This window comes from Passer domesticus, chromosome 21 (assembly GCF_036417665.1).
Source record: "Passer domesticus isolate bPasDom1 chromosome 21, bPasDom1.hap1, whole genome shotgun sequence".
NCBI lineage: Eukaryota > Metazoa > Chordata > Aves > Passeriformes > Passeridae > Passer > Passer domesticus.
In genome coordinates this window covers 6,040,465-6,067,250 of record NC_087494.1, presented here as the reverse complement: position 1 = coordinate 6,067,250, position 26,786 = coordinate 6,040,465, and the positions used below count along the sequence as shown (strand labels likewise).

Below are 26,786 nucleotides of genomic sequence, written 5' to 3'. Positions count from 1 at the left end.
GGAAAGGGAGCAGCCAGAGGGCCCTGGAAGTCTCTGCTGCTCAGACACCTGGGCCAGGCTGTGCAGGGTGATGGGCTGGGGAGCCCTGAGCCCTCTGGGCAGCTGGGCCCTTACCTGTCACAGGACGGGGCCACACGCAGGAGCGTCATGACTGCGTCATTTGTCAGTGCTTCAGTGAGATCCAGCAGGGCCATGTCCAGCCTGTGCTCAGCGCAATCATTGGCCAGGAGCCACTGGTGGATGTACCTCACCATGGCGGGCACCTGGAGAAGGCACAGGGAAACTTGGAAAGCTGCCAGAGGGAGCAATGTCCCCAGCTTCCCCAGAGATGTTCTTCCCATCCCACCACACTGTGATGGCCTCAAAGGCTCACAAGGACCAGCAGGTGTGGCTGGGGAGGCCAAGAAGTTCCTGGGAGGATGAAACGCTGGCCACATGCTGCTTACTTGCTTTGGATGGTAACAATCTTCCTCTACAAGCATATACAGCAGGGCAGCACTGGTCTTGCTTTGGAAGATGGGCGAGTATGGTCTGTACGCAGCGCCCCTGGTGATGGTCTCTTCCTGACGAATCCTCTTGATGAATTTGCAAACGAGCTGTAGGAGAAGGGCAAGAAGCCAGGGATGTTCCATGGAGTGCTCCACACACAGTGCTCAGCCGAGCAGGGACAGCATGCCCAGCCCAGGTGGGCATGGCTGCAGGTACCTGCGCTGTTCTGCGGAAGCGGCCACGGCTGGATTGCTGCTCTTGTGTGCGCTCCACGGCTGCATCTGGCAACGAGCGAGCACAGCCAGAGCTGAGGGGCTGCGGGAGAGGCCAGAGAACACAGCCCAGCCCTGCGCTCCCCAGGCAGGGACAGCCCCGGGATGCCCCAGGGGGATGGAGCACGGCCACTGTGGGGTGTCTGCCTGGGCCCTCTTCTGTCCTGTCCATGGGCATTTCCCCAGGGGATGGGATGGGATGGGATGGGATGGGATGGGATGGGATGGGATGGGATGGGATGGGATGGGATGGGATGGGATGGGACTGGACGGGACGGGATGGGATGGGACGGGACGGGATGGGATGGGATGGGATATGCCACAGGATGGGGCCAAGCTGGCTGCAGGCTCCAGTCCTACGGCCCAACTCTGCCACTCACCCTCCTGTGGTGGATGAAATGGCACCACCTCTTCTGTCTCCTGTCCTGGGTCAGCTCCAGAGCCTTCTTCCTCCTCCTCCACCCAGGCCATCCTAGGGTCTCTTGGGGGTCTCTGCTCCATGTCAGTGACTGGAGCTAGTAGCAGGACAGATGCCTTGGAAAAGCTCCGGAGCACCAAGTCCCACGCTCTGCCCTCGAGGGCACTGCCAAACAGAAGCCTCGGAAGGCCACAGGTCACCAGGTCCTGTGCTCTGGCCTCGAGGTCAGCTGCAGGAACAACGCCTCAGAAAAGCTCCAGGTCAGACAGGAACGAGTGCGCTGTGTGGGGGCTCCTCACAGCACCGCTCTGTCCCGTCCTGTCCCGTCGCCTGCTCCTGCAAGCTGTGGAGTGTTCTTGTCACCACCAGCTCCTATGTCACCACGTGTCACAAAGGACACACTCCTCCATTCCATGCCACGGTGACTGTGCTGCAGCGTGTCACAAAGGAACCTTGCACACACTGCCACCTGCCCTGGGGCCGCCCCCAGCCCACCCAAAGTGGCCCCGGTTGGAAGGAATCCCTGGCCCCAAGTGTCTAAGGCAGCCCGACAGGATCTTTAGGAAGGGCTCAGCCCATCAGCAAACGCTGCCCTGCTCTGTGGGCTCAGGGCAGCAGAAGGAGCCCCCAGGGCTGCCGAGGCAGCCGCGCTGGCAAGGGCACGGGGCCTTCCATGGAAGCTGGCACGGCCTCCTTGGGACACGTCCCGGCTGCTGGCCATCCTAAACCCGTGGCTGTGACAGGCACAGGGAACGTGTGGGCCAGGGCACCAATGCTGCTCTGAGCCCTGGGGCCCGGGCAGCGCTGCCATCAGCAGGTGTGGCAGAGTCCCCGCCCAAGCAGAGCTGCCACCCCCCGAGCCCTGGCAGCGCTGCTGCCCCTCTCCTGCCCCAGAGACCTGTGCCCCGGGGGGCTTGTGTGCCACAGGGAGCCAAAGCCCACGTGCACTGGGAGCTGTGCTCCTCCCTGCAGGGGCTGTTGGCAGGAGCACCTGGAGCTCTGCTGCAACACTTGGTGTCTGTCAGAAGCTCTTACTACATGCTGGAAGTGTTTTCTCATTAAAGTAATTTCCTGCAGCACAAAAGCCTCTTTACCGTGATGACACAGAAGAATCTGGCATTAAAGACTCCTCATTTCAGGAAAGCTTTACTTTCCATTTCTCAACTCAAGTAGTTCCAAAAAAGTTGCAAACTCCCCCAATCAATTGTGATGGCCTGAGAACATGAGAGTTGGAAATTGCCTTCCCCTCTCAAAGCAGCAACTCATGTGCCTTGATGTCATGCATAGGGAGTCACTTTACAAACATCACACTACCCAGAGGTGAACAGAAGGCCATTCTTTCCTTTCAAATCGTTTTCAATGAACGGATGGTAACATCCTCATTCCCTTAAGGAATAGAAGCTCTAAAAGAATGCAAGTCCTCTTCTTCCCTGCAGGAGAATCAGGACCATGAACAGAAATAGTCACAGCTGTCCTTTCTGCCCTCCATAACCAGTGTTGCACCAAACCACAGATGCTGTCTTCAAAGTGACTCCAATTCCAGCCTAGACCTCTCCCCTTCCAGACAACTCCTTCCCCAACACGCCCCCAACACCAATCCCCCCAAACACCCGCACAGGAGCCCTCAACACCCCGCCAGGACCCCCATCTGTCCCTGTCCCTCCGCAGAGCTTTCCCAGCCTCCAGCAGACCCCCTGGTTCCCTGCACATGCCGTAGGATGGCCCTCAGGAGGATCTGCTCCAAGGCCTTTCCCAGGAGCAAGCTCAGGCTGCCAGGCCCATGGTTCCTGGATCATCCTTCCCACCGAGCCTTCCTGTGCACGGCTGTTCCCTTGGCACATTTGCGCTCGACTGGGACTTCTCCACTCAGCCAGGGCTGCTGCTAAAGGATCGAGAGCAGCCTGGCAAGCTCTTCCTCCAGCTGCCACTTTCCTCTTGGGGGAGGTAGAACATTCCACAGGCAAGAAACTGGTGCCTCCACAGACCCTGGATCCATGCTGGGACAGACAAGGATGTGAAGTATGTCATATGGAAAAACTCTTTATCACTAACCGCTCGCATTTGTTCTGTCTGTTCCTTTGTTACCCGTGGTATAAAGCAATACTCACTCGTTTGTCATACACAGAGGCCCCCGCCTACACAGCTCATTCACACCATGTGGGTTCAAGTCTGATGGGTGCTTTGCACAGATGGCACAGGGAGTCCCACCTGCACGGTCCCAGGTCAGGGGTGAGCGTCCCCTTGGTGGGTTAGAGTCCCAGAGTTCAGGAGTGGTATGCTAACTGGCATTGATTAAATGTGGCTGGAATTTGGATTGGGAGCTGGTTTAGAGAGTTTATTAAGTCTGGTATAATATCGTGTGTGTGTCCATGTGTTAAATCTGTCAATGCAACATCGTTTATTCTTTCCTTATGTGAAGATAAGGAAGGGAATGTGCTCAACAGTGTTACCTTTTTCCTTTGGGGATGGAATGCTATTAATTGGAGTAGAAGTAGTCAGAAAATTGAGTGTGCGTTCCAAGGTTCATCGCTAAGAATGCAAGAAGTGGAGACACAGTCTCAGAGGGAAACAGCGTTGTATGGCTGTCCTGGGTTGACTATATGATGCTTTTATCCCCAGTCGTCTTGTTCTGTTTATACTGAATAATAAGTTTTACACTTTTAAAATTCTCTTCCAGACAATGAAGAAGGGAGGGAAGAAGCGCGCAGTTTGTTTTCAGACTGCTCTCACTCCTACACATTCCTGCTCCTGGACTGTGTTGTCTGCGGATGGACAAACAGCCGGACAGAGCTCCTTTTTTCCCCCTTTTTTTTTTTTTTTTTTTTTCTTTTAGTTAGTTTTAGCTAGCTGAGGCAAAGAAGTTCCCTGGACTGTGATTTTTCCTTTTTCTTGGACCTGTTCAAGCCTGCTCTGCACTGAACACCCAGAAGAGCACCGGCAGCTCCACCTGTGGCCCCCTGGCCGGGCCTGGGCCGCAGCATTTCCAGCACCAGAGAGACTGATCAAAGACTGAGTGAGCCAAGCTGCAACCCGGGGAGGGGACTGTTCTGAGTTTGCTTTTTTTTTTATTTTGGAGTAGTGAGAAGTTTTATTGTTTAATATTGTTTGGGTTCTATTGTTTAATAAACAGGTTTCTTTCCACTTTTTCTCCAAGGAGATATTTTCTCCCGAACCAGTTGGAGGGGGGAGGGGCAATTGAATCTGCTTTTGTAGAGAAGCCCCTTTGGGGGTTATCTCCCAAACTTGCCCTAAACCAGGACAAAGTCCAAGGGACAAACTTGTGCCAATGAACTTCACACCTTGAACTAGGAGGATCAATTCTTGTTGTGCTCAGCAGAATCTGGGGACAGAGAGGGTTTCCAAAGGAAATCTTGGTCCGTGTAGGGCTGAGGCTCCCTCCAGGCTGGCTCCAGCCCCTCAGGGTGCCCAGGAGCAGGGCTTGCCCACAGCCCAGTGCACCCTCCTTAGCCCTGGGGCTGCCCAGGGAAGAGCCATGGCTGAGGCTCTGCAGGAGCACACAGGCTCAGCCCTGCTCCAACATGGGATCCATGGGCCAGGGCACGCTGGGCTTTGCCCCTACAGCTCCCAAGTGTGTCCAGAGAAACTGCAAGCAGAGGCTCACCTCTGTCAGTGGGACCGCTCTGTGCACAGGGACCCCCACTCCTGGGGAGGCTGTGCCAGGGACCTCCAGCCCTGGGAACCTGGAGCAAGTGGAAAGCACAACTTTGCAAAATGCTGCCTGTCCCTGAAGCAAATGCAAAGAGAAATGGGGGGTGAAAAGTAAAATTTATTTATTACAGAAGAACAGTAGCAAAAATACAGAACATATTTACATGTAAGAATATTTGTAACAGCAACAGTCGATAGAACATATATACATAAGAACCTATCTAAAAAAAAAAAAAACAAAACGTATTTACAGAAGACAAAAAGCCCTAAAACCTATATACTAAAGACAACAACAAAGTGTAAAACGTATGTACAAAAGGGTGGCATCTCTCTCCATGATGTCCACTGTTCCTGGAAGAAAAGCAAGTGCCACGGTCACTCCAGTCAGGCACAGAGGGTTCTTCCATGTGCCCCCAGGCTGGCAGACACTGGCACAGCAGCAGGACTCTGCTACCAGAACTGAGCCTGGCTGGGTCTGGCATGGAGCTTGTGTGGAGTAAAGCAGGCACAAGACAGGCTGTGGATGGCCACCAGAATCCAGTGCCCTGGGTACAATGTCCCTGAGTAGGGAGCACCCAGCCCAGCCCCAGCCTGGCAGCAGGAGACCCACTCTGCCTGTCCTGCTGCTGGCATTGCTCTTCAGCCCAAGATCACGGCCTCTTCCTCACCTTTTCAATCAATGTCCATGTCCTCAATGGACTCTTCCATATCCAATTCCATCTCCTCTTCCACCTCCACCTCCATCTCCTTCTCTCCAGTGCCTTCTCCCTCCGTCTCCATGTCCTCCACTCTATCAATCTCTGTATCCACCTCCATCTCCTCCTCTCCATCTGGGACAGCCTGCAGAGGTAGCAAAACCTCAGAGTGGGCTCCCTGTCCCACTCCATCCCCACAGAGCTCCAGCCCACCTTGGAGGCAGGTTGGGGGTGTCCACCTCCATGGAATGGCACCATACCTTCCTCAGGACAAATGGGAGCATCCTGCAGGGCTGGATGATGAAATCCAGGCACTCAGGAGCTGTCAGGAATGATCGGGATATCGGGGGGATAAGAAGAGTGAAAGGCGAGGGCAGGAGCAAGGTGCAGAGCGTGTCAACACAGCGGCCAAGGGTTGTGTTGTGCCCTTTGCTGGGCGCTGGACGTTCCAGCTGGAGCGTGGGCTGTGACATCACAGTTCCCAGGCTCCATCTGAAGTGGACAGTGGAGACCATGGAATGATGGAGTCCCTGAACGGTTGGTCTTGGAAGGGAGCCTGAAGAACAAAATCTTGTTCCAAGCTGAGCAATCTTCCCCCAGAGCGTGCTGCTCAGAGCCCTGTTCCCAAGGATGGGGCATGCACAGCCTCTGTGCACAGCCTAGGCCAGTGCCCCACCACCCCCAGTGGAAAAGAGCAGCTTCCTTAGATGCAGCTTCCATCAACCTGCTGCAGCTGAAAGCCATCCCCCTTGTCCTGTCAGCACAGGCCTTGCTGAACACTCTGTCCCCTTCTTTCCTGCGGGACCCTTCCAGTCCTGCAGAGCCACAGTGAGGCCTCACAGTGTCTCCTCTCTCCAGGCTGAGCATCCCCAGCCCCACTTGCCCAGCAGTCAGTCACATCAGGGCCAGTCAAGGCTGAAGGGTAGCAAATAGCATCAGGAACTGAGAGATGCAAGCTTTAGACCCAGGTTTGTCTCTAAATGTACAAAATTAATAACAGTGGATGGGAAGATGGTGGGACACTGGTTCTGTTCTAACTGGTGATTTTTTTTTCTTCTTTTCTGTCATGCTGCCCCAGGTTTTTCTGTTTGAAAGGAAGCTTGGCACAATGTCCATTGTCTTCTCCATTTGTGAAACACCAAGCGGAGTCTGGGCAGGCTGATACGCAGAGCAAAACCTGAAAATATACTGGTGATCCTGAGCCTAGGGGATGCAGCTACACCCAGCCAAAAGGAATTTCTGAAAAGATGATCCTGGTTTACATTATCTTGAGTTTGGCTTTGCCAACTTCACCAGTCAGTTGTGAAAATGCAAACAAAAAACTCAAACCAAATCAGACAAAAACCCAAACAAACAAACAAACCCATGCAGCAAACCAATCAAACAAATAGATAAAAAACCCCCAAATAAAACCAAAGGGAATGAGGAGTTAGTATTAGTAGTGAGAATAGCACAGCAGACAAATTGCTGCTTCCCACAGGATCATCATCAGAAGCCACATAGAACAGCTGCTCCAAAATATACCCAACAGGAGAAAAAGAAAAAGTGATCCATGGCAACTTTGGGGGCAGCTCCACATTCAGGCGAAGGATGAGCACGCAGTGGTACAGATCCAGCATTGCCCACCCTCCAGGCTGCTCTTTGCTCCTGATGAAAGACCCTTGCAGGACTGTGGCCCCTCTCAGTGCAGTGTCAGTCATTCCCAGAGTTCTCAGCTGAGCCACTGGCATTTGCAGAGAGACATCCAGGCACAATCCTGCTGCCTGCTGAGCATCTGTGGAAGATCCTGAGCATCTTCATGCCTAGCAGCACAAAACAGCTCAGGATTTCTCTGAACTGCATTTCAGGAGAGGTTTCCATATCCCTGTGAGATCTGTTCATCCCTCAACACGTCTGACTTGATGTACAATGATGCATTTGGGTTCCTTCCTTCCTCCTGTGTGCCAGTGAGAAACCATCCATGGGAATGGAGGATGTTGTGTGCAGGGCAATGTATTCCTGGCTTGCCATTTTGCTTCACTGTCACTCAGCTGAACATGGTCCTTATCTAAGAAGGACTTCGGAGAAATGGGTAGGAATTTTGGCTCTGAGAGGAGCAGAAAGCATATTTTCTAGACCACATTGCCAGCAGATGCTGTTTCCCTGGCAGAACAGTGATTGCCACTCATCTTCCTGGGAAGAATGTCAAGACCCATTCAGAGATCCCAGGTTCAGCTGGCCTTTGGCTTTGTCTACCTCATTTCACACATCCACTTTCAAGGGCCATTAGAAGAGGCACATGTCTGCCTTGCTACCCAGAAGTGCTGTAGTTATTCCCAGGAAAAAAAAAAAACAAAAATTGGCGGTCCTGTGGTGTGGTAGAAATCCCATCACAACTGTGACTCTGTGAGCAAAGACAGCCGGTGCTTTTTGGGGCTGTAACAGCTGAGAGTGTGGCAGAGCAGGTTTGATATTCTTTTTAGAGTCCTGAAAACATTGTTCCCAAAACAATCTTTCTCTCCTGTCTTCTGTCATCAACTGTGGAACAGAGGAAATGGAAGGGATCAGAGGTTTGTTTAAATTTGTGCTTATTTTTAAGTCTTCAAGTAGTGTCAGCTCGATGCGTGATACTTTAGAAATTGGATGAGTAGCACCTATTTCATCCCAGCGAGAGGTGGGATTGAAGACTTCCAACAACAGAAACACTGGATGTGCAGGAGCTCAGTTTTCCACCCCTCACACAAGTAACTTGCTGTACTATTTTCAGCATCCTCAGCCAGATCGATTAAAATACTGCTCCAAACAACAACAGAATGAAAATCTTCCACCAAATGGGGAAAAGGAAGAAAAGTGGGCCGCAGCCCTTTCTTCAGAGCTTGTGTTGATTTTGCCAAGTCAGATGCAAACAAGGTTTGCCATATTTCTTTCCTAGAAAAATGCAGCTATTGAATAGAAATCTATCTCTGAGGCTGCTAAGTTTGGTCCGATTTTAGAGCTGGGAGGAGCAAAACAGGTTCCAGAGAAGATGTGGTTGTGTCACCCTTGGAAGTGTTCAGGGCCAGGTTGGATGGGGCTTGGAGCAACCTTATTAGCGGAAGGTGTCCTGAGTCTGATGAGTCCCTGAAAAGAAACTTTTGGTTTTCCTGAAATGCTGCCTTTGCAAGGGGAGGTCACAACTACCCCACGTAATTTGAAATGCCCTGAGCAGAACCCAGCTGTGTTTTCTCACAGGTGAGGAGGGATTTTCACTTGTATTTTATGGGGGATTTTCACAGGGCAGAGCAAGAGCAGCTGAATGTGTCTGACAGGCAAAGAGGGCCAGTGTGGCAGCAGCTTAATTCCATGGAGCTTTTCCTTCTGTGATCCTGTACAACCTAAGGCAGCACTCTGGGGCTCTTGAACCTGGCAGCTGGGCAAGTTAATCATTGGAACAAGTGATAAATTAAGCTGATCCACTCTCTTGAGCATGGGTGTGATGAGCCTTAAGTAAACCTGTGAGCACTTGTCAGGATGGGAGCTTGTTCTTTGCCAGGGAGGAGGGAGAAAATATTGCTTGGAGTAAATAAAGCAACTCTGCTTCCCCTGGAAGAGGAAAAGAAGGAATTAAATATGTGAATGCTGCATGGAGTCATTTGCACAAGGCTATATCTTGTCTGCTATGCAGGAATGTTCTCAATAAACCCTGCTTCTCCTGACCATTATTTTTCTGGGTTTCCACCACATGATACAAGAGACTCTCAATAGACCCCTGTCTCCCCACCCCCAGCGCCGCAGCCTCCCCCAGAGGATGTTCCACGAGATCGACCCCAGAGCCTGACACGGGGACGGGGGGCCGAGGCCCTGGGGGGTGGGACAGGGGGACAGGGACCCCCGGCAGCGTCCCTGTATCCCCCAGGGCCAGAGCCTGGGCAGGGCTCCTTCATCCTCTTACAAACGAGGGCTTGAGAACACTGAAAAAATCCCAGGAAAGATATCAGCAAAAAACATATTTGATATTAAGTGACAGCACCACAAAAATTCCTCGGCAAGAGTCACTCTGCTCCTGACTGAACACTTCAGGCACACCGAGAAAACAATCCAACAACAAAACCATACCATACCAAACCAAACCCAGGCAATCAAACCAGAAATGAGTAACAAATCCTATGGAAAAGGTGGTTTTCAATCCTGTGGAAAAGAACTGTCCCTCTTGGCCAGGTGATCATTGCCAAAACTGAAGTTTCACCTCCAACATTCCCTGTTGTGACAGGCTGGAGGAGATTGTTGGCTGGAAACATCTTGTGTGTGGGGGAGGAAGAAGCAGGTCCTGCCTTGCCCTGCCCCAGAACCCCAGCGCTGCCCTGCCCTGGAACCCCAATCCCCCCAGTGCCTCTATCCCAGCCCAGCTGTGGCTGCCAGTCCCTGGCACAGCACAGGCAATGCTCCACAGCCACCTCTGGAGCCCCAGCCCAGCTCCTGAGTGACCAAATGAGCCCAAGTCCCACCTGGGGGAAGGGCCCAGCAAGACCAAGGGGTATTGAAGGCTGACCACAAGGCAAGCACACATCTTGACCCTGCAGCCTCTTGGAATTTCTGTCTGAACGCTGCTGGAATCCAGGAGTTGGTATCTCTGTGTGTGCTTCTTAAATCTTATTTTTCTCTCTTTCTATGTCGACTTCTATTTTTCTCCTCTGGCGAATTTTGATGAATTTAAAGTTTATCAGGCTTAGAGTTTGTCAAGTGGAATGGCCAAGTTAATGCTTCAGAAATGTTTTTTTGTCGATTGAATGTCATATTAAACCTTTTGCCATAGTTTCTCTGATTTTCTAGAGTTGCCAATAAAAGCTGCTTTGAGCTCCTCAAAATCTCTTGTACTGGTATTTCTCCAGTGCCTCCAACTCAGAGGACACAAACAATTGTAATTCCTTTTAAATGTCTCCTTGAGACAGTTGTTTGGGGGATGGGAGTCAGGGCTTGTCTGTCCTGCTTGGCACAGCCCAGGCAGGGCTTTCCCAGCCACATTCCACACTCCATTGCCCAGCTGGAGCCGCTGGTGCCTCTGAGTTCTGCTGGCCCAGCCCCAGGGATGCTCTCCTTGTCTGCCCATTCCCCCACGCTCTCTGGGCAGGGATGGTCTCAGTGGGGGCTGCTGACATCCTCAGCAACTTGGAGGCTGCTGCTGGATTTCACTGCTCCAGAGGCTTGTTCAGCCTGCAGCTCTTCAGTGCAGGAATTCTGTGTCCCAGGGCTCATTAACATTCAGAACACCTTAACAAGCCAAGCCTTTGGGAATAATTTGATTTTAGCTTTCAAATCTTGTGTGGTTAATTCAACACATTTCATAAGTGTATTCAAAGTGAATGTATAATTGAATGAATATTTACAAAGAGAGAATATTTACAATATTACAAAGAATATTTACATTTTTTAGGTCCTATTTTTTTTTCCTGATTGTAGGGGTGCATTAGTTTTAAGTTGGTTTATTCCTGTACCCCCCATTCCTGTTTATGGTTTTGCCCGGGCTCTCTCTCTCTCCCTCTTCTTGATTGTCCCGTCAGTTACGAGTTATCTCTCCTAATCCCTCCCTGGCTGCCTGTCTGTTATTCAGTGTCCATGCCCTTCCATCCAGAACCTTCTGTCTTGGACATGGAATGATTGGACCAGAGGTCAGGGTTCAACCCTCAGTTTATTCCCACTGGAGATCCGAGATGTTTGTTACGCGTTATTCCCTCCTCTCAAAAATTTAGATTGGTCATTGTATTCTGTTTATAAGGCCCTGCCGGGCATGCATTTTTGTCCGCGCCCGACGCACTTTCAATAAACCCTCTCGTTTTCCCTGTCGGCGCGGTCCGGTCTTTCTCCTGTGGGTCGCAGCCCAGCTCCTCTTCCAACGGCTCTGGGGGTTCTCGCCCTTCTGAAGGCATTCAGCCTTAAGCACTCTCCCTAGGAAGTCTCCCAGGGGGAGAGTGCCCTTCCCCCCTCAGTGCTGCCGGCGGCGCGGCCGGAGCGTGCCGGGGAGTCAGAGTCTTAGAGGCTAGCTGTCGCCGCTGCAGGGTGGCGCCCACCGCGGGACAGTCCGAGACCACCGCGGACCCTACGGCAGAGAAATCCCGGAGCCAGCGGGCTCGATCCGTTGGATTACCGGAAAGTTTCTCATGGGACGTTAACCTACCCTGTGGGATAGCGGACCCATTTTCATGGGTACCGCTCCCCCGGGGACCGGGATCGGTAGCTCCCCGCACCCCGGAGTCGATCCTTCCGCAGGAGTCGCCTTTCCTGGAACGTGAGTTCTTTTCTCTTCCTTTCTTTTCCCCCCCCCCCCACCTCTTTAACTTGTGCCGGTTTCGTCCGGCCCGCCGGTTTCGTCCGGCTCCCCGGTTTCGCCCGGGTTTCTCGTTTTCCCTAGCTGGCCAGCGTCTTGCCGGCTTAGTCCGGCGGTGGGGGGGCTACTCTAAAGGTCCTTTCTCTCGCGTTTTCCAGGGTTGGTGGTTTGAGCTTTTTACCATCTCATTATGGGTGCTCATTTTACCAAAGCTCAAAAAAGGCACTTTAACTTTGTTTCTGTTATCCTTTCTCAGGGGGGTTTTGAAAAAATAGAAAAGAAAGAGGTTCAAAAACTAGTCATTTGGCTTTCTGCTCAGTTCCCAGAGGTTTCCCCCGAACAAATTCACGATTGGCGTTTTTGGGGACAAGTGTGTACTAAATTAGGAGAATTGACTAGAGCAGGGAACTCTTCGCTTTCGCAAACTGCCTTCTGGGCTTCCCAAATTAGGAAAGTTCTAAAGTCCCAGAAGAAACTGAACAAACAGCCGTTTGACTTGCGTTTTGTTCCCAGTTCACCTTGTTCCCTCTGTTCTGTTCCTTCCCCCGCTACCCCCAAGCGCGGAAACCCGAAAGCGGCAGCCCGCGACGGCACCGCGCGGAGACCAAGTCATCGCTCCGGCCCCTTTCGGGAATCCCAGTCCCCCGGCCCGAGAAGTTCTGGCCAAACTTCCCGGGACTTTCCCCGTCCCCCTTCTCACCCAGTTAAGACCACTCCCAGTTGTAAAAGTTCAGTTCGTTTTAATACTCCCCCCCCCCTCCTCCTCCTTCCCCGCCGTCTACCCCACTCTTCCAGGATAGCTCACAAGGAGCCCGAAATGGCGGACACCGCGTGGCGCTTCCCACCGGCATTCCTTCTTCTTCCCAAAACCCACTTCTTTCTCGCCACGACCCTTTCCTTTATCCGGTTTCCCCTCCCACTGCTCCTCCTTCCGCCCCTCCCCTCCCTCCTCCCAATTCTACACCCCGCGGCACGCCCACTCCGGCGTCAGCGCCTCCCCCATGCCACGTCTCCCAGGCGGGGATAAAGTCGTCATCCGTCTCCGCCCCCATCCTTAGCTCTCCCCCTCCCCCTTCCCCTCTCAGCTCCGATTCCCACGCTCCGTCCGGAGCGGGGGGGGGGGGGGCTGAGGGACGGAACCCGGAGCCGCCAGTCCTCTCGGCGGCCCCGGTCACTTACCATCCCGGGGTGGGGGGGGGGAGAACCCAGCCCCATTGGACACCATTCCCACATCATTCGATAAAAGAGCTGTGCAAAGCCCAAAAGGATTTCTCCCGGGAGAGTGAATATTTCCGGGGGATTCTGAGAGCTACACTCTCTGAAACAGTGGTCACCCCTGCAGATTTAAGGCAAGGCGGCTGTTCTCCTGCCTTTTAAACCCCACAGAATTCCTTGTTTGGGAGAAACATTGGAGAAGAGAAATTAGTAACATCTTACCCTCGCTGTGGGAGAACCAAGCGACAGCCTCAGATCTGCAGGGGGGTGTGTTATCAACCGACCACTTGTGTGGGACAGGGGGCATGGGAGGATGGGCAAACTCAAGCGTGGTATGTCCCAGTGGAGGCTTTAAGGGAGGGAGCCAAAGCAGCCGAGCGAGCTTTCCTTACCTTGCGGTCTCCTGCTACCCCCTTGATACCATTTGTAAAGATCGTGCAAGAACCTAATGAGTCCTTTTTAAGCTTTGTTGAGCGCCTCCGCAGGGCGGTCGAGACGCAGGTCCATGATGAGTCAACTAAGAGGGGAATCCTCACTGAGATGGCAGCGACGAATGCAAATCCATCCTGCAAGGCCGCCATCCTCAGTCTGCCGCTAGATCCTCCTCCCACGCTGGATCAGATGCTAGACGTCTGCGACCGCAAAGTCACCATCATCGCAGAGGAGCTCGACAAGCAACCCAGGGCTCCGGCTCGGAGGGTAGCTGCGACAGACCTGGAGGAAGTCACCGCAGCTGCTGCTGCTGCCCCGTCCCGACAGCCCACCACGCCAAAGCTGCAACCCCGGACGGATGCACCGTGCCACCTGTGCAACCAATCCGGGCATTGGATGCCGGACTGTCCCCTGAGGCGGGAGTTTTACGAATTTAAAAAGAAACAGCGGCCTCAGGGGACCCCACAACACCAACCAAAAAACTAAATTGCAAGCGCGCCTCCTCCCCGCGCCACAATAAAAATAGGGCAGGTGCTACCATTCCATCACGCGGGGAAAAGGGAGGGAAGGGAGACCTCCAACAGGACCTGCCTGTTGCCACAGACTCTAAAACTTTACCAAACTCAACTTCTCACGAACCTATTTCTGGTCTTTTTCAGGAGGTGCCTCGACCAGTCCTAACAACCACCTCCAGGACGATCCCCTTTCGGTTGCAGTTGACGGAGCCACTCCATCTTATTGACTCAAATATCCAGCTCGTCTCCGTCAGTCCGGAGTGCCCAGGTACCTGGCATCGGACCAAGGGTAGGTTCGTCACAGTTGGAGATTCCAAATCAACACCACAAGACATTCACATCATCCCGGGTCTCATATCATCAGACCCGGGAACATTTGCAGTAGCCATGTATTGTGCCAGCCCTCCCACCTTTCTGCCTCGGGGTCAAGTTGTGGCGCAAGCCATTCCTATCCCTGAGGGGCCCTGGGACTCCGAGCCACCCAAAACATCCACATCCTCACACCTCCCATCGGTGGCTTGGGCTCAGGCCCTAGGCAGAGAAAAACCAAGAATCACCTGCAGCCTACAGAAAGGTGGAGACCAGAAGCTCGTTCACGGGCTTCTGGACACTGGAGCAGATGTCACAGTCATTCCCTCACGGGATTGGCCGTCGCATTGGGAGTTGCAAGACGCAGCAGAACGGATCCGAGGTGTAGGAGGGATCCAATTAGCGAAATAATCTAAGAGCATTGTGCAAATTATGGGGCCGGATGGACAATTAGCGTCTGTACGTCCATTCGTTTTAGATTACACAGAGCCCCTGTGGGGAAGGGACCTGCTCGCCCAATGGGGAGCCCGAATTGACCTACCAGCGGCTCCCCAGGTTTTTGGGGCAGCGGTCACTGAGGAGCGCCCTACCCAGAAACTGAATTGGCTGACTGACACACCGGTCTGGGTAGAACAGTAGAACAGGCCGCTTTCAAAACAGAAATTAAAGGCGCTCGAGGAACTCGTTGAAGAGCAGCTGCAGCGAGGCCACCTGGTAGAGACCACGTCTCCGTGGAACTCCCCAGTGTTTGTCATAAAAAAACCTAATAAAGAGAAGTGGCGGCTCCTTCACGACTTTCGACAAATTAACAACGTCATCGAAGACATGGGTCCCCTCCAACCTGGGATGCCCTCCCCGACAATGCTTCCCCAAAATTGGAATTTAGCTGTAATTGACATAAAAGACTGCTTTTTCCAAATTCCCCTACACCCCGACGATGCTCCGCGTTTTGCTTTCTCGGTTCCTACCATCAACCGAGAAGCCCCTAGGAGGCGCTACCACTGGACAGTTTTACCCCAGGGCGTGAAGAATAACCCAGTCATCTGCCAGTGGTATGTCTCTTCCTTGCTCTCATCAGTCAGGGCAAAGGCAACCAACGCTACAATTTTCCATTACATGGATGACATCCTCGTCTGTGCTCCAACTGATGACGAACTTGCCCACAGTCTTGACCTAACAATCAGTGCATTGGTTGCTGCAGGGTTCAAGTTGCAGCAGGACAAAATTCAAAGAATGCCACCCTGGAAGTATCTAGGTCTTACAATTAGCAAAACAACTATCACACCACAAAAAATTAAAATTCGGAATTCCATTCGAACACTTTCTGATGCCCAACAGCTGTGTGGGTCTCTAAATTGGGTGAGACCTTGGCTAGGCATTCCCACCAAAGACCTGGCCCCCCTTTTCAATTTATTGAAAGGGGGAGAGGAGCTTAATTCTCCTAGGTCGCTCACCCAAGAGGCGCAAGCTGCGTTGGAAAAGATCCAAAAGTCCATCTCGGAGAGGCAGGCCCATCGTTACCAGCCGGGCCTGCCCTTCAAATTCATTATCCTCGGGAAATTGCCACACCTCCACGGGATGATCTTCCAGTGGGAGGACATCAAGAACACCAAAAAAGACCAAGGAGCTAGGGACCCTCTCTTGATTATAGAGTGGGTGTTCCTTAGTCACCAAAGGTCCAAAAGAATGACGAGGCCACAAGAGCTGGTGGCGGAACTGATCCGTAAGGCTCGCCTTCGGATCAGGGAGCTGGCAGGTGTGGACTTCACATGTATTCACATACCACTCAAATTAGATTCGGCCCACTTTACAAAAGCTATGTTGGAACACCTTCTCCAAGAGAATGAGGCCCTGCAGTTCGCTCTGGACAGCTACACCGGTCAGATTTCTATTCATCGGCCGGCTCACAAAATTTTTAATTCGGAAGTCCAGTTTAAATTATCTCTTCAGCAGGTTCAAAGTAGGACTCCTCTGAAGGCTCCGACCGTTTTCACTGACGCATCCGGCGCCTCCCACAAGTCAGTCTTGACTTGGAGGGATCCGCAGACTCAGCAGTGGGAAGCTGACATTAAAGAGGTAGAAGGATCACCTCAAGTAGCTGAGTTAGATGCTGTCGTCAGGGCTTTCGAGAAGTTCCCTGGACCATTCAATCTAGTCACCGATTCCGCTTATGTAGCGGGCGTGGTTGCCCGTTCAGAACAAGCGATTCTGCAGGAGGTGTCCAACATAGCCCTCTATCAGTTGCTCACCAAATTAGTAAATTTAGTCTCTCACCGAGAGCAACCATTTTATGTGATGCATGTGCGGTCCCACACTAACCTGCCAGGGTTCATTGCCGAGGGGAACAGGAGAGCGGATGCCCTCGCTGCCCCTGTGCAAATGGCCCCGCTCCCAGACGTGTTCCGCCAGGCTAAGATCAGCCACCAGCTCTACCATCAGAATGCCCCGGGTCTGGTCAGGCAGTTCCAACTTAGCCGTGACCAGGCCAAGGCCATTGTGGCCACATGCCCCCACTGTCAGTCCTTCCAGCTCCCGTCTGTCAACACAGGGGCTAACCCCCGAGGATTGGCGAGTTGCGAGGTGTGGCAATCCGATGTTACACACGTCCCTGAGTTTGGTAAACTGAAATTCGTTCATGTATCAGTAGATACCTTTTCCGGCGCGGTTTTTGCCTCCACCCACGCAGGGGAGAAGGCAAATGACACTAAGAAACACCTACTTCTAGCCTTCTCCACGCTGGGCATTCCAAAAATATTAAAAACTGACAACGGCCCAGCATATAAGTCCAGGGAACTGCGCAACTTCCTGCAGCAATGAGGAATAGAGCATAAGACTGGCATCCCCTATTCCCCAACGGGTCAAGCTGTAGTGGAGCAGACCCATCAGAGCCTCAAAAGAGTCCTTCAACAACAACGTGAGGCAATGAAGATGGAGTCCCCCCAGGTCCGCCTTGCCAGGGCCCTTTTTACAATCAATTTCTTAAACTGCTCTTTTGAGAACCTAAATCCACCCATTGTTCGGCACTTCGGGCAGCACCAGCAACTGCAGCCGAAAGAGAAGCCTCCAGTTCTCGTAAAAGACCCCGAGACCTGGAGGACGGAGGGACCTTTTGACCTTGTCACCTGGGGGAGAGGTTACGCCTGCGTTTCCACTCCCTCGGGTCCAAAATGGGTCCCTTCAAAATGGGTCAGGCCATACACCGCCTCCAGTCAAGTTCCAACTAAGAAAGTGGCACAGGTTGAAGAAGCCTGTTGGAGGAGAAAAAAGAGGCCTTTTGAAGGAGGTTTAGACCTCCCGGAGCAGAACCATTCCTGATGTTTTACCTTTATGACTTTTTGTCTTGTTCTTTTCAGAAAGCCCGAGAATGCCCATCCCCATAACCCACATCGAGCTGATCATTCTCTGGAACCTTTTTGCCATTGCGAGCCCATGGATTGTCCCTCAACCTAAGCAAAACGTTTGGAAGATGCTCGCTGGCGCCCTCGGCAGAGATCATTTGTGCCTCACCGCCACCTCGGCAGCAGACCCCTTGTCGACCTGCCTTGTGGGGATCCCGCTTCCTCCAAAGGAGTTTCCCGAGCCCCTTTATTCCTTCCTTAAACCCCTTTCCCAAAATAAAGTTTTCCGTCCCTCTAGTCCCAATCCCAATTTAATCTGGAGGAGGCTAATGTCCAAATTGAACATATCTAAATCTGACCCCACCGAATTTAAATTGCTCGGCTCCGCATCAGCAAATTTGTGTGTTGAATTTCTCCCTTTCCACGACCGCGATGAAAAATCTTTTACACCAATCATAGAACCAAATCAAAACTACGCGGCAGGAAATTGGTGTTCTGTTACCTCCCATATTACCACCGCCCTCTCCTTTGAAGATAAACCCAGATCCCTTCCCAATGGTGTATTTTTCATTTGCGGAGACCGAGCATGGGCAGGCATCCCCTCTCGCCTTCTAGGAGGCCCGTGTACATTTGGACGGCTGACGCTGTTTGCTCCCAACAATTCCCAAATTAAAGATTGGAAGGAGAAAATTGTCGCACACAATTCGGTCCGCGTAGCAAGAGATCTTAAAGATTTAAATGAACAGTGCGACTCCAAAACTGTTCATTGGTCAAAGCCAGAAGGTGTCGCATGGACAGTGTTTCTCCTGTGGGTGTCTATTGCGAAGTCTCTAGGTGAATTAGCTCACCTAGAGTGTTGGGTAGCCAAACAAGCCAATTTTACCTCAGCCGCTCTAAGTAACCTCCTAGCAGACGAAGAAATAACAAGGCAGGCGACTCTCCAAAACCGGGCAGCAATAGATTTTCTATTGCTGCTCCATGATCACCGGTGTGAAGAGTTCGAAGGGCTCTGCTGCCTCAATTTATCATCCAAAGCCAGGGATGCCAGAAGATCTATTGACCGAATGAAGGGAATGATCAGCGACATTAAAGAGAAAACATCAGACTAGTTAGGGGACATCTTTACGGGATGGGGTCTCTCGGGCTGGGTAGTCTCTATTTTGAAAACTGTTGTTTTAGTCCTTTTCATTTTACTGGTCATTTCAATTGCAATTTCTGTCGTTTGGAGAATTCTTAGAGGGCTTATAGTTAAGTCGATGTCTGCTGTGGAAGTGAATCAAGTGGTAGTCGAAGAACAGGTTATGGACGAAAGTCAAGAAGAAGAAGGTTCCGAAGAAGACGAGCAGTTAAAAGACAACCCTTGGTCAGATGAATCCTGAGAGGATGGTTTTTAAGTTACCCCACTCCTCCTTTTTCTTTTTAAACAAAGAAGGGGGAGATGTAGGGGTGCATTAGTTTTAAGTTGGTTTATTCCTGTACCCCCCATTCCTGTTTATGGTTTTGCCCGGGCTCTCTCTCTCTCCCTCTTCTTGATTGTCCTGTCAGTTACAAGTTATCTCTCCTAATCCCTCCCTGGCTGCCTGTCTGTTATTCAGTGTCCATGCCCTTCCATCCAGAACCTTCTGTCTTGGACATGGAATGACTGGACCAGAGGTCAGGGTTCAACCCTCAGTTTATTCCCACTGGAGATCCGAGATGTTTGTTACGCGTTATTCCCTCCTCTCAAAAATTTAGATTGGTCATTGTATTCTGTTTATAAGGCCCTGCCGGGCATGCATTTTTGTCCGCGCCCGACGCACTTTCAATAAACCCTCTCGTTTTCCCTGTCGGCGCGGTCCGGTCTTTCTCCTGTGGGTCGCAGCCCAGCTCCTCTTCCAACGGCTCTGGGGGTTCTCGCCCTTCTGAAGGCATTCAGCCTTAAGCACTCTCCCTAGGAAGTCTCCCAGGGGGAGAGTGCCCTTCCCCCCTCAGTGCTGCCGGCGGCGTGGCCGGAGCGTGCCGGGGAGTCAGAGTCTTAGAGGCTAGCTGTCGCCGCTGCACCTGATCATAAATTGATATGTGCAATCTCCAATTGGCACTGAATCCAAGTACCTCCTCATGCAGTTTGAATAGATATGAATAGATATAGCAAACACCCTTCATGGCTGAAAATCAATCAGACTCTGTCCCTACTCCCTCCCCACCATTTCCCCCATCCAAGCCCTGGCACTCAGAGCAGCCTTGTGCAAATCTGAGCTCCCTCCAGCCCAGGCTGCACCTGCAGCTTTCAGCTGCTTGGCTCCAACTCCCACCTGCTTTCCTTGGAGAAGGATCTGCCTGAGACACAGAGGGATGTTCATTTATTGTCAGCCAACAAAGCCAAGAGAAGGCACAGCTCCATCAAATGCAAAAGTCATTCTTCTCCCTGGCTCTGCCCTGGCCCTGATTCCTGCAGCCTGTCCTGTTTCCTTCATCCCTGTCCTGTTTCCTTCATCCCTGCATTGTCAGGCACTTTCTGGGACAAGGGAGCTCTGCTTTGGCTATGGAGGGAGGTCCAAGTGCAGCCACTGGAGTGGGAACCACAACTCATCAGGTTTGTGCCCTTTGAGGGACCAGGAATTGGTGAGACTCAGAGGCACAGAAGGGTTTCTCTTCATGGCCAATATAAAAAATGTGAACATGATAAAATTTAAGAAATATCAAACCCCTTCCCTAACTACCTTGTGATATCCCAGCAACATCTGACATGTCCACCATCCACAAGGGATTGCCATACAGGAAGGATTTTAGACAGAGACTTAAGAAGAGGTGATAGAAAAGATAAAACTACAGCTAAGATGCTGACTAGAGAGGTATTTAAACTTCAGAGAAATTGGGCAAGTCCCTGAAGCTCGAAGCATGAAGCCTGGGATGCACATTGGAATGATCTGAGAACAGCTGCAGGAAATAATCTGGGAGCAAGGGGAAGGGCATAGATCCAGCTGCCCTAATGAAGAGATGTCCTTAGACACGGCCATTTTAACAGGAGAGCTGCAAACACCTGAAGGACAGGGTCATGAAATATTAGAGTGAATATTGGTGGCTCATGTAGAAGGGAAGATCAGAATTTCTTCTCCTGCCATCAGTTGAAGAATCCAGTAGATCCAGGAAATTCCTGCTCCTGGTGGGAATACTTTGCCATTTCTTCAAAGCACTCAAGTGACCCAGATAATAAAGATTCACTTGTTTATTATGAAAGTAACAAGTGTTAAAACCTGTGCCCCTTTCCAGGCAGACATCAGCTGTGTGCCCATAAACAGGCAGTGCCACTTGTACCCTGAGGTGCCCAGCTGGGATTGGATCTCTCCGAGAGCACCTGAGGGAGAGCAGAGCACCTTGCAAGCTGCAGGTCCCTGAGAGCCCTGCAGGGCTCCTGTCCCATTAACATCTGCTCTGCTCCAGTCTGAAACAGGGCCCAGCATGGTGCTGGGATCATCAGAGAGCTGAGGTGTGTGCTGGAATTCCATGCTCTCCCCATGCCGCAGCAGCCCTGCATTTCCTTTCTCCAGCCTTGGTCTCCAGCACAGCCATGGAGGCTCTTTGGGCTCCTGACTGTTCCTGCAGCCCCCAAGGGCAGCTGAGCTCTGCCTGTGGCACAGTCAGCCCTGGCCAGCGCAGGCCATGCTCAGCAATTGCTTGTGTGTACCTGGCCTTGCTGTCAGCCTCGGCAGCGGCTGCGTGGCCCCTTGGTGGCCCTGTGCTGGCCCAGCCATGGTGGCCCAGCCCCTGTGCAGGCCCAGCCCAGGCCAGGAGCATTGCGGCTGGGAACGGCCCCTGTGCCGTGGTGCCCACAGCAGCCTTGGGGCTCTGTGCCCCATGGCCTCCCTGCTGGGCAGCCTCTGCCAGCTCCTGCAGAGCCCCTGCCACCTGTGGGCCTGCACAGACAGCCCTGCCCCGGGCTCTGCCGGCCTCTGGGCCAGCAGAGAGGCCGGCCAGGGCTGGCCATGGCCGGGAACAGGCCCTGAGCCCCGCAGGAGGATGGAGCTGGGCCACAGCCAAACTCAGCCCAGGGCAAAGCTGGGCTCAGCAGCCAGGGCTGCCAAAGGCTGGGGACAGAGGCTGGTGGTGACAAATGTCCGGGGCCCCCTCCCTGCTCTGCCCGTGCCCCCAAGGGCACAGAGCAGCCTCCTCTCTGGGGCACTTGCCTGTTTTCAATGCCTTGCACAGGCGCTGGCCCTGCCCCACAAGGCCTGGCCTGAGTCCTGCCCCTGCACGCTCAGCCAGGCTGAGATGGACACTGATGGTTTCTGTGGCAGGCTCTCTGAGCCCAGCCCAGCTCCCTGCAAGCTCTGCCAGCTGCCCTCAGCTCTGGGCAGCACCAAGGGCCTCTCCCCAGCCCAGCCCAGCCAGCTCTGGCCCCACAGCTCTGCTCAGGCCAGGCTGCTCTGGCCACTGGCCCCACGGCCTCAGCCCCTGCCAAGGCCACAGCAGCAGCTGCAGCTCACACAGGACTCTGCCCCAGCCATGGGGAAAGGTGCTGGGCCAAGGCCAAAGGAGGCTCCCTGGCTGCCCTGCTCCCCTCTGGCTCAGGTGCTGAGAGCTCTGCAGCCCCTGCTGCCATCCCATGTGCCCACGGCAGCACAAAAGCCCCGGCCTTGGGGCCCTCGAGAGCTGCTCCTGCTCCAGGCCCAGGGCCCATCCCAAAGCTTGGGCAGCCACAAAGCTGTGCCCATTGCTGTTCATTGCTGCTCTGATGGGGATGGATCCTCAGCCACTTGGAGGTTGATGATGAATTTTCCTACTCCCAAGGCCTCTTCTTTCTTGAGCTCTTCAGTTCAGGAATTCAGTGAGAAAAGCTCATAAACCTTTGTTCAACATGCCCAAAGAAGAAAAGCCATTTGGAATAACAGAAGTTTTCAAGTTTTCTGTAATTAATTAGACAGATATCTGAAGTGTATTCAAAGTGTATATACTGTCTTGAAAACAATGCAGAGAGAACAGTTTGTTCTGTTTAATTTTTTTTCCTGTTTATAGATCGATATCAGCAATGTCCAGTTGATATTGACCCCCAGCACCTTCTAATGCAGACTGAATAGCTATGAAAATCAAGACCCTTCATGGCTGAGAGTCAATCAGACTGTGTCTCCTGCCCCCTCCCGACCATTTCCCTCATCCAACCCTTGGCACTCCTATGGACCAGCAATGGTGTCACCAGCAGGACCAGGACAGCAATTCTTCCCCTGTGCTGGGCACTGGTTGGGCAGCACTTTGGGTGCTGTGTCCAGTTCTGGGACCCCAAATTTAGCAAGAACGTGGAGGGGCTGGAGTGTGTCCAGAGAAGGGCAACAAGGCTGGTGAAGGGTCTGGAGCAAAAATCCTGTGAAGAGAGGCTGAGGGAGCTGGGGTTGTTTATCCTGGAGAAGAGGAGGCCCAGGGGAGACAAGGTGGTGTCAGGGCACAGGTTGGACTTGATGATCTCCAAGGTCTTTTCCAACCTTGCTGATTCTGGGATTCTCTGAAACCACCCTTGCAGCAGTTGCAGGATGAGCCCTGGGCCTTCTCTTCAGAAGCTCCAGCAGTCCAGGTCCCTCAGCTTCTCCTCCCAGCCCCAAAGCCCATCCTGTCAGTCCTGCAGAGCCTCTGCAGCTCCTCCTCATTGCCCAGAACAGGGAGCCCCACAGGCAGACACAGCAGCCCAGATGTGCCCCCCTGGCCTGGGCTGCCTCTGGCAAGGGAGCAGCAGCAGGCACTGCAGGAGCCTGCAGACAATTCCTGCAGCACTTGGAGGATGATCCTGCTCCCCAAGGGACGTTCCCATGGTGCCAAGTCAGGAACTGCAATGGGGAGTGGGGCCAAAGAGGAAAGGGCAAACAGGGATGGGCTTTTTGCAGGGGAGGGAACAGGGCTGGGCAACAGGAAGAAATTTGTACAAAAAAAAAAGGGGGAAAAAAAGCAAAGGTGAAGCCAAGGAAATGCTCAGGGCAGTTCAGGGGTGGCTGTCAGGCAGCCCTGGCTCTGAGCAACAGCGTCTGCAGTGGCACAGGAAACTCCCAGCTGATGGGAACAAACTTTCTGGCTGACTGCAGAGGCCAGGACAAAGCTGAGTGGTTTCCCTGGTGTCCCCCAGCTCTTCCTGGCCCCAGGGGCTGATGGCATTTGTGCTCCCTCAGGTTCATGTCCCCACAGCAGCAGCATGGGGGTGCTCCTGCCTGCTCTGTGCAATGCAAACAGGGGCTCCTGAGCCAGTGCTGCCGTGGCTGTGCCTGCAAGGATGCGGCACCTCTGTGAGCTGGAGGAGAGGCCAGGGCTGCAGAGGGGAGATGTTGTTGGCAGCTCCATGAGGATGCTCTGGGACGCTGCCCTGGGCTGTGCAGCGCACTGGGGATGGATCAGCCCCTGCTCTGCTGCTCCTTCCCGTCTCCCCCAGGGCCCTTGCAGAGCCCCAGCCATGCTGTTTGACCCCAGCCTGCCCACGGCCAGCCTGGGGCTGTTCACCCTGGGGCTTTTCTGTGCTGAGCATTGGGCTGGCCGTGTTCTTGAGAGAGCCTGGGCAAGGAGCCTGCAGCCCCCAGGGCCTGGCCTGAGGCGTCAGCGCTGCCCCAGCAGTGCCCATGGCCTGTCCCTGCTGCAGCCCCGGCACTGCCACCCCCAGGACTGTGCCCGGCCCCAAGAGCACTCAGGCCCTGCAGCAACACCAGGGCCACCAGGGCAGCGGGGCAGGGCCACGGCAGCAGCACTGGGAGCACCAAGTGCTGCTGCTGCTGCTGGGCACAGCTGCTGTGCCAGCACTGATCTGCCCCAGCTCTGCACACAGACATTGCTGCTGCAGCTCCAGAGAAGGCAAGAATAGAGGCATCTCTGCAGAAAACTTTGCTGGGAGATCCTTTAGTTCCTTTAAAACCTTTGAGACTGCAGCCCCTCATTGGCACAGTCTGTGGCCACAGGGAAGGTGGAGAGAAACAAAGTCAGAGATGGCAGAAACAATTGTCTAGTTTTAGGAAGAATATTTAAAAAGGAAAACGACAGGGAAATTAAAGAACCAAACCAAAAGAGCTATAAAAGATGACTTTTATTACAAGTGATTTGCCGAAATTGGCAATCAGTTTAATGCTTCCTAAGATGTCCAGTCATCAGTCTTCTCACTGCAGCCTTGAGCTCCTGGTTCCTCAGGCTGTAGATGAGGGGATTCAGGGCTGGAGGCACCACCGAATACAGAACTGACACCAACAGATCCAGGCATGCAGAGGAAATGGAGGAGGGTTTCAGGTAGGCAAGTACTGCAGTGCTGAGAAATGCATTTCTCCTGCATTTTCCCTTTTCAGATTCTTTCCGTCATCTCCTGAGAGGTACAGTTTGTTCTGGGGCTTTTCATGAACTGATTGGACTCTTGATTTAGATGGAGACTGTGGAATTGTTTTCAGATGTAGAAGAATCTGGACTGAAGACAGAAACAAACTCCCTGTCAGCCCATTTTCATCTTCTAGATCATTTTCAAGATGTCCTTGGGGGTGTTGAAATGATTATCACACAGCTCTCCACTTCTGGCTGTAGGCTCTAGAGTTTGTTTCTCTGCATTCAGTCAGGCTTGCATTCCCTAAGAGTTCTTGGTAGCCTGTCATCTTTTCTTAGGGTAGAACAGTAACAATGAAAACCTTACCAATGGCACCACTGCCCAGCCCACAAGGAAAAGAAAAGAACAAGCTGTCAAATTCTTCAAATATTTCTCCTGCTTTGCTGCAAGTCTTGTGCTGCACCCACAGCGTGGAAAGCTGCAGTTGGTGGCACACCTTGTGACAGAAGCTGCACCTCGTTCTCCAGGAAAGGTTCTTGGAAAAAGCAAACAGGACTGAGGAGAAGATTCTGGAAAAACTGAAAGAGCTTTTAAGAAATTAAATGAAAATTGAAACAATTCAAGACTTTTTTCTCAATTTATTTTTATGCTCCCCTTTTCCATCTTGCACTAGTTGTCCATCCCATTAATTCCAAACAGATCTCACTTCTAAGATCCATGAGTTGGCAAGTTTTAGACATTTTAGATACCATGACCTAGACACAGTTTGGCTTCCCCTGTTTTTCTTGGAAATCAATGCTGGAGAGGTAAGTGCAGTGCTTGGGTCAGGTACAAATTCTGCATTCAGGGAATGCGCTCTGAGAGTGTTTGACCCTCAGCAGGGACAATGCACAGCAGGGACTCAGGGGATTCCTGAGCCACTGTGCAGGAGTCCAGACTCTGGGTCTGGGCTGAACTCGGCAAAATTCCCGTGTTTGCAGAGGCTCAGGGGCTGCCCTCGGGGAACGTGGGGCTCGGGGCGGGGGCGAGCGGGCAACGGACAAACGGACACGGGGACAAACGGCCCCGGAGCTTCAGTTGCAGCAGCGGCAGCAGCAGCAGCAGCGGCAGCGGCAGACAAAACTTTAGATTCTCTTCTCCTCTCCCTCTCCTGCTGTCCCGTACCTCTCCCGCCGTCCCTCTCCTCTCCCCGCCTCCCTCTCCCCGTGCCGGGCCGGGCCATGCCCCCGGCCCGCCCCCGGCCCCGGGCGGGGCTGCCCCGTGCCCGCCCCCGGCCGTCCCGCCGCCGCCTGGCCTCAGCCCGGCTCTGGCCGTGCTGGCGCTGGCGCTGCTGGGCGGGGTTCAGTGCCTGGGGCGGCATCGCCGGCTTTTGGCTCCGCCTGGCCCGAGCCCGGCCCCGGCCCCGGCCCCGGCCCCGACGAAGGGTCCAGTCCCGGCCCCGACCCCGAGCCCGGCCCCGGCCCCAGCCCCGGCTCCTCCCGGGGCCCGCGGAGGACACAGGCGGCGTTGCCTCTCCCGCCGCCTCCGCTGCGGCTTTCCCGGCCCGAGCTCCGCCGCTCGGCAGCGCAGCCGCCGGCCCCGAGCCTCCCGTGTCGCGTTCCGAAAACCGAACGCCGGGGGATGGTCGGGCCGGGGCGGGTGAGGGGCGCTCGGGGGCCGTTGCTGGCCCCGGGCCGAGCGCTGACAGCCGCGTCCCGCCCGCAGGGAAGGCGCAGGAGGCCCTGCAGGAGCGGTACCGCCTGGGTTCCCTGCTGGGGCGCGGCGGATTCGGCAGCGTCTGCTCGGCGACACGGCTCTCGGACGGCGCCCCGGTGAGCGGCAGGGCCGGCGGCGGGCGGAGGAGGAGGGGGCGCAGGAGGAGGAGGAGGAGGATGGGGCTCAGCAGGGCAGGCGTTGATCTGAGCC

At 53.4% G+C, this 26,786-nt stretch overlaps 1 protein-coding gene and 3 long non-coding RNA genes across 7 annotated transcripts in view; 1 reads left to right on the top strand and 3 right to left on the bottom strand.

Moving 5' to 3' along the window:
* Window positions 1-5,951, bottom strand: part of LOC135284844 (uncharacterized) — a 62,198-nt gene extending 56,247 nt beyond the window's left edge. The window contains exons 1-4 of one of the 4 annotated variants that reach the window (XR_010349960.1): window positions 5,804-5,951; window positions 5,517-5,688; window positions 4,802-4,924; window positions 2,987-3,176 (exon numbers count right to left, since the gene is read on the bottom strand). This is a non-coding gene — a long non-coding RNA (uncharacterized LOC135284844). Of the gene's footprint in view, window positions 1-2,986; window positions 3,177-4,801; window positions 4,925-4,958; window positions 5,200-5,516; window positions 5,689-5,803 lie in introns of those variants that run through there. The other 3 variants (XR_010349962.1, XR_010349961.1, XR_010349963.1) reach the window with 3 other exon arrangements.
* LOC135284809 (ubiquitin carboxyl-terminal hydrolase 42-like) overlaps window positions 1-26,786 on the bottom strand; it is a 162,950-nt gene that overhangs the window by 58,380 nt on the left and 77,784 nt on the right. The gene's annotated exons all lie outside the window — the stretch shown is intronic.
* LOC135284718 (uncharacterized) lies at window positions 6,082-9,849 on the top strand. Its single transcript, XR_010349917.1, has 2 exons — window positions 6,082-6,511; window positions 6,622-9,849. It is a non-coding gene; the product is annotated as an uncharacterized LOC135284718 (long non-coding RNA).
* Window positions 13,041-14,646, bottom strand: LOC135284822 (uncharacterized). The gene is made up of 3 exons (XR_010349947.1): window positions 14,396-14,646; window positions 14,110-14,257; window positions 13,041-13,752 (listed from the first exon to the last, which is right to left on the bottom strand). It is a non-coding gene; the product is annotated as an uncharacterized LOC135284822 (long non-coding RNA).